This window comes from Suricata suricatta, chromosome 7 (genome assembly GCF_006229205.1).
Source record: "Suricata suricatta isolate VVHF042 chromosome 7, meerkat_22Aug2017_6uvM2_HiC, whole genome shotgun sequence".
Classification (NCBI taxonomy): Eukaryota; Metazoa; Chordata; class Mammalia; order Carnivora; family Herpestidae; genus Suricata; species Suricata suricatta.
In genome coordinates this window covers 128,750,263-128,762,473 of record NC_043706.1, presented here as the reverse complement: position 1 = coordinate 128,762,473, position 12,211 = coordinate 128,750,263, and the positions used below count along the sequence as shown (strand labels likewise).

General features: G+C 43.1%; 1 pseudogene; it reads right to left on the bottom strand.

Moving 5' to 3' along the window:
- Nucleotides 1–1,265: 1,265 nt before the first annotated feature.
- Nucleotides 1,266–1,603, bottom strand: LOC115296319 (annotated as a pseudogene).
- Nucleotides 1,604–12,211: the final 10,608 nt, after the last annotated feature.

Genomic DNA, 12,211 nt, shown 5'->3' with positions numbered 1-12,211 from the left:
CCTGCAGAGTTCCCGGATGTAGCCAACAGAGTAGCTGCTGTGAACATGGAGAGCGTCACCACTGTCAAAACGTAGTGTTCACCCTTTTATGAAAAGGGGAGGGTGTATGGATGGTGTCGACACACAACACTACGGGGTCCAAACTCTGTGTAGTCTCGTTTATGGTATTCCGTCCTTAATGTTATTTGGGAACACGCACCTTCACTGGCTTGGTGACAAAAGGGAGACGGGCTTAATTACAGAATGGGTTCAGGACTCCCACTTTAAAGGGACTGTCGTACAAGTCTGTGCCCGAACATTCTTGCCAATACAGCAAAAACGTATTGCTATATCTCTAAATCCACTGTCCTGAAACAAAAATAATTTCCCAGGTTTTTTACCTCACAAGACTATCTTTGCTGTGTTATCTAATGCTTTTCAAGTGGGATCTAGGAACGGGTGTTAAATGCCGAGTGTAACTCATTGACAAAAGCTAACATTTTTTTTTTAAATTGAGACAGAGAGAGAGAGCGATACAAAGTGTGAGTAGGGGAGGGGCAGAGAGAGAGAGGAAAGACAGAATCTGAAGCAGGCTCCAGGCTCTGAACTGTCAGCACAGAGCCTGATGTGGGGCTCGAACTCCCAAGCCCTGAGCTGAAGTCGGACACTTAATCGACTGAGCCACCCACATGCCCCAAAAGCTACCATTTTAAAAAATGTTTATTGATTTTTGAGAGAGGGAGAGAGAGAGAGAGAGAGCGAGAGAGAGCGAGAGAGAGCGAGCACAAGTGGGAAGGGGGGCAGAGAGAGAGGGAGACACAGAATCCGAAGCAGGCTCTAGGATCTGAGCTGTCAGCACAGAGCCTGACTTGGGGCTTGAACTCAAACTGCGAGATCATGACCTGAACCAAAGTTGGATGTTAACCGACTGAGCCACCCAGGTGCCCCAAAACTAACATGTATCAAGCATGGGTACCAAGTATTTGATGCATATTAACTTTTTAAAGTGTCTCAAGAATGCTCCCAAGGAGGTACTGCTGTAATCCTCAATATGTAGGTAAGGAAACTGAGGCACAAAAGAATTAGGAACTTGGTCTAGAAGTAGGATTTGAATCTAGACAGAGTGCTTCCAGAACCTCAGCCACAGCATGACATGACCTCTACACCCAAAGCCATGAGCCATTTCTCTGAAAGTTCAGGCTGCATGATGGTGACTAATTAAGCACATCATTTTTTTACAACAATAAAATAGATATAAAGTCTATTTTTTTAATAATTTATTTTATTTAACAATCTAGGAAGTTCTCTGCTATCAGCAATTCCAGTGCAATTTCAGGTGCAGTTGGGAATTCAGGAATCTCCATGGAGCTGTTAGTGGCATGAACTTTGTAGGTAAAATGCATGCACACTTTTGATAGCACATGTGAAGGGATCGCTCTAAAATTGACTTCATTAGTTTCGTTCTCAGCAAACTGACCAGGGCCACTCAACATGGCTTTTATTGTTGCGGATGTGAGTGCATGTTCTCTTTTTACAATAAATTCATGACCATCGGAGATATCAATTTGACATACATGACATCAGGACCCTCACAGCCACAATAGGTTTTCTCTTCTACATCCATTATGTTCTTATGAAATTCTCCTTTACTTCCCCAGGAATTTTAGTAGTTTCCTGGTAAGGTGGGGATGCAGCTAATCGCTGGCTTCTGTCAAAATAGATATGAAGTCTTATGCAGACACACAACCTCTAAAAAAATTTTAGTGCATAGTGAATTGTTTCGGGCTGTACCCTGGGTGTGAGGGTGTGCACTTCCTCTCCTCCATGTCTGAGGCACATATTGAGTGAAAAATTTAAGAGGTATTGTGGTGTACCTTATCTGTTCCTGATTCCAGTTGTGCTGCACTGATGCCATAGGTCAGAAGTCAGATGTCAGAGGCTGATAATAGAATTTCTAGCCATTTTTCTTGGAGTGTTGCTCTGTTACCTTCCCTCTTTGCAATGTCAAGGGTAGGTCATGCTAATGTCCTCACCTGCGGGGCAAGAAAGGAGCATTTTCTTAGACACTGGGACCAACATCCCAGAAGTAGAGCCTGTGTACTGTCAATGGCCGGCTGTTGCTTCCTGTGCCCTTCCAGCGTCTTGTCCTTCTGACGCGCCACCCCTGAGTGGGCTGCATTTCCTCCCCAGTGCTCTGGACATGTGTGCTTAGCTCCACCCCAGCTGTATGCTGATGATTCTGTGAAACTGGACAGAAGTCAAAAGCTGAGCTCCTTTTATCGTTTAAAGCATCAAAGATGGGCTCAATGTTTGACTGAAGGAGAGTCTTCAGATCTTGAAATGTGTCCATGCCCACACTTCCCTCCTTTCTGGGAATCAGGAGCACAGAGAAAGCAGGGTCCCATCAGCTTCTTCTTCATGGCACGTTTATAAGGAGAAACAGCACACAGTTGGGAGGACCTCTTCTGCATGGACACTGAGTACCACCGAGAGCTCGACTCCATTTTCACAGAAGGATCCACTGAGCAGCAAGTTTACAATAGCAAAACAAGTTCACTCTATTGGTGTCATTATTTTCGTCCCTTTCATCCCTTTCTTTCCATATGATTCCATACGGGATGATTATAAACTAAACTCTAAGAAAGATTGTGTTCGTAAAATACACCAGGATGACAAATAGCATGCCAAACCAGAGTCTATCACAGGAATTTTCTCCTGGTACTGTGGGCATGACGTTTTTCTTTCTCATGTTCTTTGTTTTCATTTTGTTTTGTTTTAAATTACTCTTTTTGAAATAACTGCAGATTCATATCCAGTTGTAAGAAACAACACAGAGAGATCCCATGTACCCCACGCCAGGTTCCCCCAGTGGCACCGTTCTACAACACTGTCACAACCAAGATATCGATAGCAACACAGTCCAGTTATAGAACATTTCCGACATCACAAGCTCCCTCATGTTGAAATTTTATAGCCAAATTCACTCTGCTCCCGTTGACCCAAGCCAACCATTAATCTGTTCTTCATTTACATAATTTTCTCATTTCAATTATGTTATCTACGGAGTCATGTATAGTAGTGAATTCTTTCACGCAGCATAACCCTCCAGAGATTCAACCAGGTTGTTAGGTGTATCAGTAGTTCATTTCTTTTTATTGCTGAGAAGCATTCCACAGTAAGAGTGCACCACAGTGCATTCAACTCGTCATCCACTGAAGGACCTCTTTTTTTCCAGCTTGGGGCCATTATGAATAAAGCTGCTAGAAACAATTGTGCCAGGTTTTTGTGTGAACGTGTTTCATTTCTCCGGGATAAATGCCCAGGCGCACAATTGCTGAGACATGTGGTAGTTGCAGGTTTATTCTTTTTAAGAAACAGCCAAAGTGTTTTCCAAAGTGGCTGTGCCATTTCACTCTCCCACCAGCGATGCCTGAGTAGTAGAGTTTCGCTACATCCTTGCTATCCTGGTAAGTGTGTTGTGATAACTGTGGTTTGAATTTGCATTTCCCCAATGGCAAAAGATGCTGAACATCTTTTCGTGTGCTTATTTGTCATCTTCATGGGTTTTTTTGTCCATTTTCTAATGAGTTTTGTTGTTTTGCATTTTTTGGGGTACCATTTAATGTTGAGACTATATATCTGAGAGAATAGTCCTTTGTTGGAGATGTGGTTTTCAAATATTTTCTCACCATCTTTAGCTTGTCTTTTCATTCTCTTAACATGGTTTTTGGTAGTCCAAAAGTTCAAAAAATTTTTTTAAATAGTTTATTACCAAGTTGGTTTCCATATAACACTCAGGGCTCTTCCCCACAAGTGCCCTCCTCCATGACCGTCACCCCTCTTCCCCTTTCCCCCTCCCCCTTCAATCCTCAGTTTGTCTTTAGTATTCAAGAGTCTTTCATGATTTGCCTCCCTCCCTCTCCCTAACTCTTCCCCCTCTTCCCATGGTCTCCTGTTAGGTTTCTCCTGTTAGACCTATGAGTGAAAACATATGGAATCTGTCCTTCTCCATCTGACTTATTTTGCTTAGCATGACTCCCTCCAGGTCTATCCATTTTGCTACAAATGGCCAGATTTCATTCTTTCTCATTGCCATGTAGTACTCCATTGTGTGTATGTATATATATATACCACATCTTCTTTATCCATTCATCAGTAGATGGACATTTAGGTTCTAAATTTTAATGAAATCCAATGTATCTCTTTCTCTTTTATAAATTGTGTTTCTGGTGTTAAGGCTAAAAAGTCTTTGCATAGCGTTTAATCTCAAAGATTTTCCTCTATTTTTTCCTTAGCATTTCATATCTTTACATTTAAATCTCTCATCCATTTTGAGTTTATTTTTGTAGAAGGTGTGAGACAAAGGCTTTGGTTCATTTCTTGTGTGTGGCCATCCAATTACTCTAGCGCCATTTGTTGGAAAGGCTACTCTTCCTTCCTTGTAAGTAATAGTACTCACAGCACTATCCAAAGTCAGTTGGGCACATTCGTGTGAGTCTTTTTCTGGGCTCCCGGTTCTAGTCATTGCTTCCTGTGCCCCTTCCTCTCACAGTGCCACACAGTTTTGGTTACTTGTTGTATAATATTACTTATGACCCAATAAGTCTTGAAATCCACATTGTTCTTCAATTTCACTTTTTTAACAAAAAAGCTATTCTACTTCTTTACCTTTTCATATGCATTTTGGGATACTATTTACTCTATACATGCAGAAAATCTTGCTAGGATTTTGATAGAAATTTCACTAAACCTGTATATAAATTTGGGGAGAATTGATATCTTTACTATGTTGAGTCTACTTGAACAATGTATGCTTCTCTGTTGAGATCCTGTTTGATTTCATTCATCAGCACAGTGTAGTTTTTAGTATACAGGTCTTAGGCCTGGTTTGATAGATTTACACCTAAGTATTTCATTTTTTTTAGAATTATAAGTGGTATAGTATTTTTAATTTCAGTTTCCACCTGCTCATTGTTAGTATATAGAAATACAGCTGGGCTCTGCAGAGGTTTTTTGGTATCCTACCGCCTTAACTGAACTCCTTTATTGACTCTAAGAGTCTTTGGTAAATTCTTAAGAGTTTTTACATAAACAATCATGTCATCTGCAAATAGGGACAGTTTTATTTCTTCCTTCCTAATCTGTATGTCTTTTATTATCTTTCCCTGCTTCGCTACAGTGGCTTGAACTTGCAGCACCATGTTGAATTAGAGTCCTGGGTGTGGACATCCTTGCCTTGTTCCCAATCTTAGGTGGAAAGCATTGGGTGTTGGTACATGGACTATGTACACCAATTAAAGAAGAGAGATTGGTGGAGTGAATTTAAAAACATGACCCAACTGTATGCTGTCTATAAGAAACCCACTTCAAATACAATGATGTAGGCAGGTTGGAAGGAAAAAATGAAAAAAGATATATCATGCAAACATCAGTCAAAAGAAAGTAGGAGAGGTTATGGGATAAAGTAGCCTTCAAAGCAAAAACAATTAACAAAGACAGATAAGGAGATTATATAATGATTAAAGGGTTAATCCACTAAGGAGCCTTATCAGTCCACTGCTGTTTTCTTTCCAAATGTTTGGAGATTTTCCTGTTATCTTTCTGTTGTGGATTTATAGTTTGATGCCATTATTTTTAAAAAATTGTTAATTTTTATTTATTTTTGAGAGAAAGAGAGAGAGAGAGAGAGAGAGAGCATGAGTGAGGGAGGGTCAGAGAGAGAGGGAGACACAGGATCTGAAGCAGGCTCCAGGCTCTCAGCTGTCAGCACAGACAGGGGCACGAACTCATCAACCATGAGATGATGACCTGAGCCAAAGTCGGTGCTCACCGACTGAGCCAACCAGACGCCCCTGGGTGGTGTTGTTACTACCCAGAGGAGTGAATTTCTGGCTCCCTCCTCTTCTCTGATCCCCGTCCCCCCTGCTGGCATAGGTGAGAAGACGGGAGGAAGTTGTGGGGGCAGGGAATAGTCCGTTGCAGTCAGTGAAGGTAAAATTCTAGCCTCCCCACTTGGCCCTTTCTGGCAGAAGTAGGGCTGCAGGTGTTTCTGTGATGTTTGACTGGAGTAGAACAGCTATTGTTTAAGATAATCTGATGAGGCTGACCTTTCCCTGGTCCTTGAGCTGGAGAGAACAGGCTTTCTTTTTTCTGTGCCCATGGGTTTTTTCAGTTGTCTGCTTCCTCAGACACATGTCTGGACACAAGAGGCAAAATGAAAGCCCAGGGAACTTACCACGGTTTCATTCTTTAGGTCCCAAGGTCTTTAACCCTCTTCTTTGCACCCTTCATAGTTTTATACATAATGTCTGAGATTTCTAGTTGGACTCAGCAAATGCAATAGGAAAAACTACCTCTACACCATCTTCTGGAAGCAGTCAGTTAGTCTCTCTCTTAGTTTTATGTTAACATTGGCTTTACCAATGTTAACATAAAAAAAAAAAACATAGCTCTTTGATGCTCTAGTCTTCATCTGCTCTGTCACTCACTTCCTACTTTTTAAAATATTTTTTTAGGTTCATTTATTTGTTTTGAAAGAGAGAGAGCATTAGCCTGTGAGCAGGGGAGGCTCAGAGTGAGAGTGAGGGAGAGAATCCCAAGCAGGCTCTGTCCTATCTGCACAGAGCCCAATGTGGGGCTTGATTCCATGAACATTGGGATCATGACCTGAGCCAAAATCAAGAGACAGACACTTAACCAACTGAGACACCCAGGTACCCTGACTTGTCTCTTTTTTAAAAAAAAAAAACTTCCTCAAATTATAATGACTTTTCTTTGGGAGAGACTTGAAGAAAAGGAGATATAAACGTGGTTGCTTGGATTACTGTGAGTGTGTTAAACTCCATTTCCCTACCTCTTCTTTCAGGAAATTGACTTCCTGTGTTTGTCTACAGTGGTTTGTTCTTGGAGTATGCCCTGGGTCCAGAATGCCAAAGGTCTTCTGGAAGTGAGGTCTGGGCACAGATTAAGAATGAGGCTAAGGCTTATTCTTGGGTGAAGCAGACATGACTGGCAGGAAGCAAGAACAGGAATGTGAGTCTTCTCAACAAGGGCAAGATCCTGTCTAGCGTGGGCGGCCATAACAAAGTACTACAGACTGGGTGGCTTCAACATGGATTTTAATCTCCCCACATTTTTGGAGGCTAGAAGTCCTAGATCCAGATGTTGGCAAGGTTTTTCTCTGAGGCCTCTCTTCTTGGCTTGCAGATGGCTTTATTCTTCTCCCTGGGTCTTCACAAGGTCTCTCCCCTGCCTGTGTCTAGGTCTAAATCTCCTCTTCTTATCAGGACACCAGTCAGATTAGACTAGGCCCACCCTAATGACTGCATTTAAACTTAATTACCTCTTTAAAGACCCTATCTCCAAATACAGTCACATTGAGGATTCAGGCTTCCACATATCAATTTTGGAAGACACCATTCAGCCCATAACCAAACCCCAGATAAAAAATGTGAAAGTAGAAGGCAGAAGGGGTAGAATGAGCCCTCAGTGAGACTTCAGGATGGAGCAGGTCAACAGAGGAGCATCTACTGATTTCACTTAGTTGTATTTTTAACAGATTCTGATGTAATGTTCATTCCCAGAACATTCTGGCTTTGCCGGGTTCAACTTCTAGCTTTATTTATTTATTACTTATGCTTATTAACACAAGGGAAAGTTAAGTCATTAGGAGAATTTTTCTAGGCACTGAATGCATGTCAAGTCAATTTTTCTCTTTTATTGAGATATACGTACATAAATAAACTGTACCAATCTGGAGAGTGCTGTTCAATGTTTATATATGTGTACATCTTTGTAACCACCACTCAGATCAAGATACAGCACATGGGGGCGCCTGGGTGTCTGGCTTCAGCTCAGGTCATGATTTCGCTGTTTGTGGGTTTGAGCCCTGCATCAGGCTCTGCGCTGACAGGTAGCTCAGAACCTGGAGGCTGTTTCAAGTTCTGTATCTCCCTCTCTCTCTGACCCTCCCTTGCTCGTGCTGTCTCTCTGTCTCTCAAAAATAAATAAGAAACATAAAAAAAAAAAGACACAACACTTGCTAAGAATGTGTCCAGAAAGTTCCTTGTTCACTTTCAAGTCAGTCCCTGGTTTTCCACCTGGAGGTAACCACTCCAGACCCCCGTTCTTGAATATCATAGAAGTGAAGTCATACAATACATACCCTTTTGTGTCTGGCTTCTACTGCTCAACATAATGTCTGTGAGATTCATCTATGTTGTTGTGAGTGGTCTGTAGCCTTTATTTCTGAGTAGTATCCCATTATATGAATGGAGCACAATTTATTTATCCATTCTTTTATTGATGGACGTATGGGTGGTTTCCAATTTGGAATTATTATGAATAAAGCTGCTATAAACATTCTTGTATAATTCTTTTGGCAGATCTCTGCACAAATTGCTCTTGGGTACATAACTCTAGGAGTAGGATTTCTGGGTCATATCAAAATGACTTATTAAATTAAATTTGATAAGCAGATATAAGCAACCTTAGGTCCTTTTCTTTCTGGTCAGTTATTTTTTGCCGTGGTTTGCTGGACTTCAGTCAAGCATATCACATATCTTTGTGATGTTTAGTTATATCCTAACTTTAATTAAAGGTATGATCAATTACAGAAAATTGACCACTTAAAAATGTATAGACCAACATTTTACATTACACCTAAGATGTAGCAAAATGGGGAATCTATGAAATAAAATAGAAGTTATATCCTGAGATTTTCTACTGATGTCACATTTCAACATAGAACACCTTTCTTCCAAAGATTTCATGGAAAGAAGAGATTATATACTAAATGCCTGGTAATTTATGCCTGTGAATCAGAAACAGATTCTCATCCTTCATAAGCTCTTCTAGTGCACTGTTAACACTCTGGCTCTTTGAGAGATATAGAATTGATAATGTGTCATCAAAATGACCCTTCTTCACCATTAGGAGTTCCGTATTGCTGGGAGATTAGACTGGGATGGGGGCTGGGCCTAGAGAAGGAGTATCTAAGAGGTTGCTCCAGACCCCAAATAGTTGTGTTGGTTTCTGAGCTGCCTGAGAAATACTCACATCAGTGGTAATAGGTTTGGGTCCCACTGAATTTTCATCAGGCCACCCTGCTGACTAGTACGGAGGTCTCCCCTGCTGTGCCCAGACTTGGCCCCTCGGTTCTTGGGCTGGCAGTGGGGCTGAAGCTTCCAGAATGTCTTTGCCTTTTGCTTTTGGGTTTGAGTCACCGCATATCTTTACCTTGTCCCCCCAGTGTGTGATTCAAATATGATTGTATTCTCTGTGTACTGTAACCCCAAAAAGGATGGAAGCACTCTGTTGGACCATATTCCCTCAAGTAAAGTTGAACAACCTACCCCAAAACTCTTCTGGAAGAGAGCTTTTCAGGAGCTCAATACACGGAATCTCCCCTACTATTACATCTCCTTCTCTGCAGTTCTTGCATCACCTCATTTTTGTAAAAAGGTGTGGTAGGGAGAATTCTCATGCTTACCTTCCTTAAGGCCAGCCACCCACAGGAGAACTGTGAGACGTGGGTTAGACTTGGTGAGACAGCTACCCTGAAGAACGTGAAAGAACTGGGCATCTGGTGGCCACTGGCTGAGAAATTGCAAAGACCGCTGTGGACACAGCTGTCCTGTTCTGCAGGTTGATGATGTTGCCTCAAACCATACTACAAAGGGCGGTGACCAGAGAGGGCACGGGGGCTCCTAATGCTGGTCAGGAGCGAGTGACAGCACACGACCAGCAGATCCCACTTTCTCCTTTTGGGGGACAGACAGCTAGACCCACTGTGTGCATCTTTGCTTGGTGGGGTTCATTTTTGGGGACTGGGGACAGCCCAAAGACCTTCTCTGCCCCAGTGCCATTCGCAAAAGGCACTAATATGTTCTCTTGTAAACACTCCATTTCGTTTGTTTCTGATGATTAAATCTAGGTCATTTGGGGGGAAAAGAGAGAGAGAGAGATAACCACCAGCCACAGTTTTAATGAGCACAAGATAACCATGGCGAATGCCTGGAGCTGATAGGATCCCCCAGGAGCAAAGCAATTTTAGCTCTCAGCATTTTAACCTTATCTGCCCAACCTTAGTGCAGACCAAGGTATGATTTCTCTTAGCTCTTCTCAAATACCTAAAAGAGCTGAAGGATCTCTTGTCACTGCCATTATGGAAGTTAGCCCTCTGGGGGAACCCGAGCTGTTGCATAACCACCAGTGACCCTTATCCTGTCCACTAATAGGCTCTGGGAAAATTCCTTCCAGAAGCACCATGTCCTGGTGTCCTGGCCTTATCTCAGGTGCCCTAGGATATGGTGCCATTTCTGTTTTCTTCCCCCCACCCCTGCCTGCACTGGATGGGAGTAGCTAAGGAACTTAGGAAAATCTGGAACTTCCAGGGCTCAACGCGGTGTGACTGGAAAGTGATTTTAGAAACAGACTGGCTCTTACTAGTCATATAAGCTGCTGCCTCCTCTGAACCTTTGCCTCCTCTACCAAGTGAAAATTATAGGAAGATCCATTTCCTAGGTTTTTATGAGGCTTGGAAGAAAAACAGTGCCTAAAGTACCCATCACAGAGCCTGAGACACAGGAAGCTGTCACATTCCCAAGTCACAGTTTCTCTGTGTCCTTGGCAGAACCTGGGGACCGAGGAGGAGAGAGGGAGAACAAATGAGGGGTAATAGGGCTCTCCTTGAGGTCCTCAAACCTGACGTCCCCTCAGAACAGACCCAGAGCCCACATCTGGCAGCATCGGCAAGGGAAACTGCTTTCAGAGGAAGCCCCAGATTGGCCCCTAATAGCCTGAAGCCACTGGAGTTAACATTCACTGGGCAAGTTGGATGGGACACAGGGACCAGCCACAGTCAGCAGCCTGTCACGAAAACTGAATGGCCCCATCCAGTACAGTGAGTAATAATCTAATAATAATTTAGAGTAATAGTCTAGAGGCTCAGGGCAGCATTAAATACCCTCTCATCTACGTGAGCAATTTCCTTCCTGATAGGATCAACATTTTCACTTGAAAAGCCTTCCAGCCCCTTGAAAATGATCACTGCAGGGATATAACCCTGGGATACTATCGCGACATTCCAATGCTTCAGGCTAAACATAAAAGTGACAACTTTTAAAGTGGTAAACAACCAACCAGTGACAGGCACACCCTGGGAAACCAGTAAGAAAGACTAAGGACCCACGGTTCTGTGATGATGGACATAATCCTAGCCCCTCGTTACCTCCCCATAGGACAGAGGTCAGGACTTCAGCTGTCTGTAGCAGAGGGGAGAGGCTGGGGTAAGGTGGGTAGCAAGGGAATCCATTAGCAAGGATGTGCAGGGAAGATTTAGGAGATCCTCGAAGAATTCAACTTTCGCAGCTCTGAACATCTGGGGGGACCCCACTGTGCACCTGTTGTGATCTCAGCCTTGCCTTCTGTACTGTTGACGCGTGACTGCCCCCCACCCAGGCGTCGCTTCTTACCCTTCCTCTCCTGTCCCTGGACTGGTGCAAGGCCATGTCAGGGGCCTTGGTGTGGTGTAGGTGTGGTTACAAGGCTGGAACCAGGAATGTAGTGCGAGCCTATATTAAAACCCTTGGAAATACTTTGGCTAATATGAAGAGAAATGCTCAGTGAGGGCTGTCAAAAACAATAAAAATACCAAACTCTATTTTCAAACCATGGATGATAAGCCAAAAAGAAAACTGTCTTTGAATGTTTTGTATTAAAACTCACAGAACTGACATTTAAAAGCTGTCATGGAAATCTTGATAATGAGTTGAGGCCGTTCCGGTGCAGAAGGGAAAAAATCCTCCCGTTTTAGGTAGAGAGTTGGGAATGTCACAATCCTTGGTCGGCACAGGAAGCCTCAGCCCTGGGGAGGGCTGGGGAAAGGTCACTATCTGGACTTTAGGCTCAAGCAATCAAGACAAGGTGGAATGGATTTCATCGGAGAGTTTTGTTGCAGTGAGCCCACGCCTGCCCCTGTCCCCACACCTCATCCCCCTCAAGGAGGCTTTGCTGTGCAGTGTCCAGCATGGGGTTGCAGACATAGGAAGGGGTGGGGATCCAAGTAAGGGAGGTCAATGTCCGTCAAATGTCTGCTTAGATGCCACATCCCCTGAGGGGTCTTGTCGGACCCCTCAAACTCCATGCACCTCCTTGGGGTTCCTATAACACTGCTTAGCATGATGGAGATATCACACATATGCTTGCTTTTCAGAATGAAATAATTAATTAT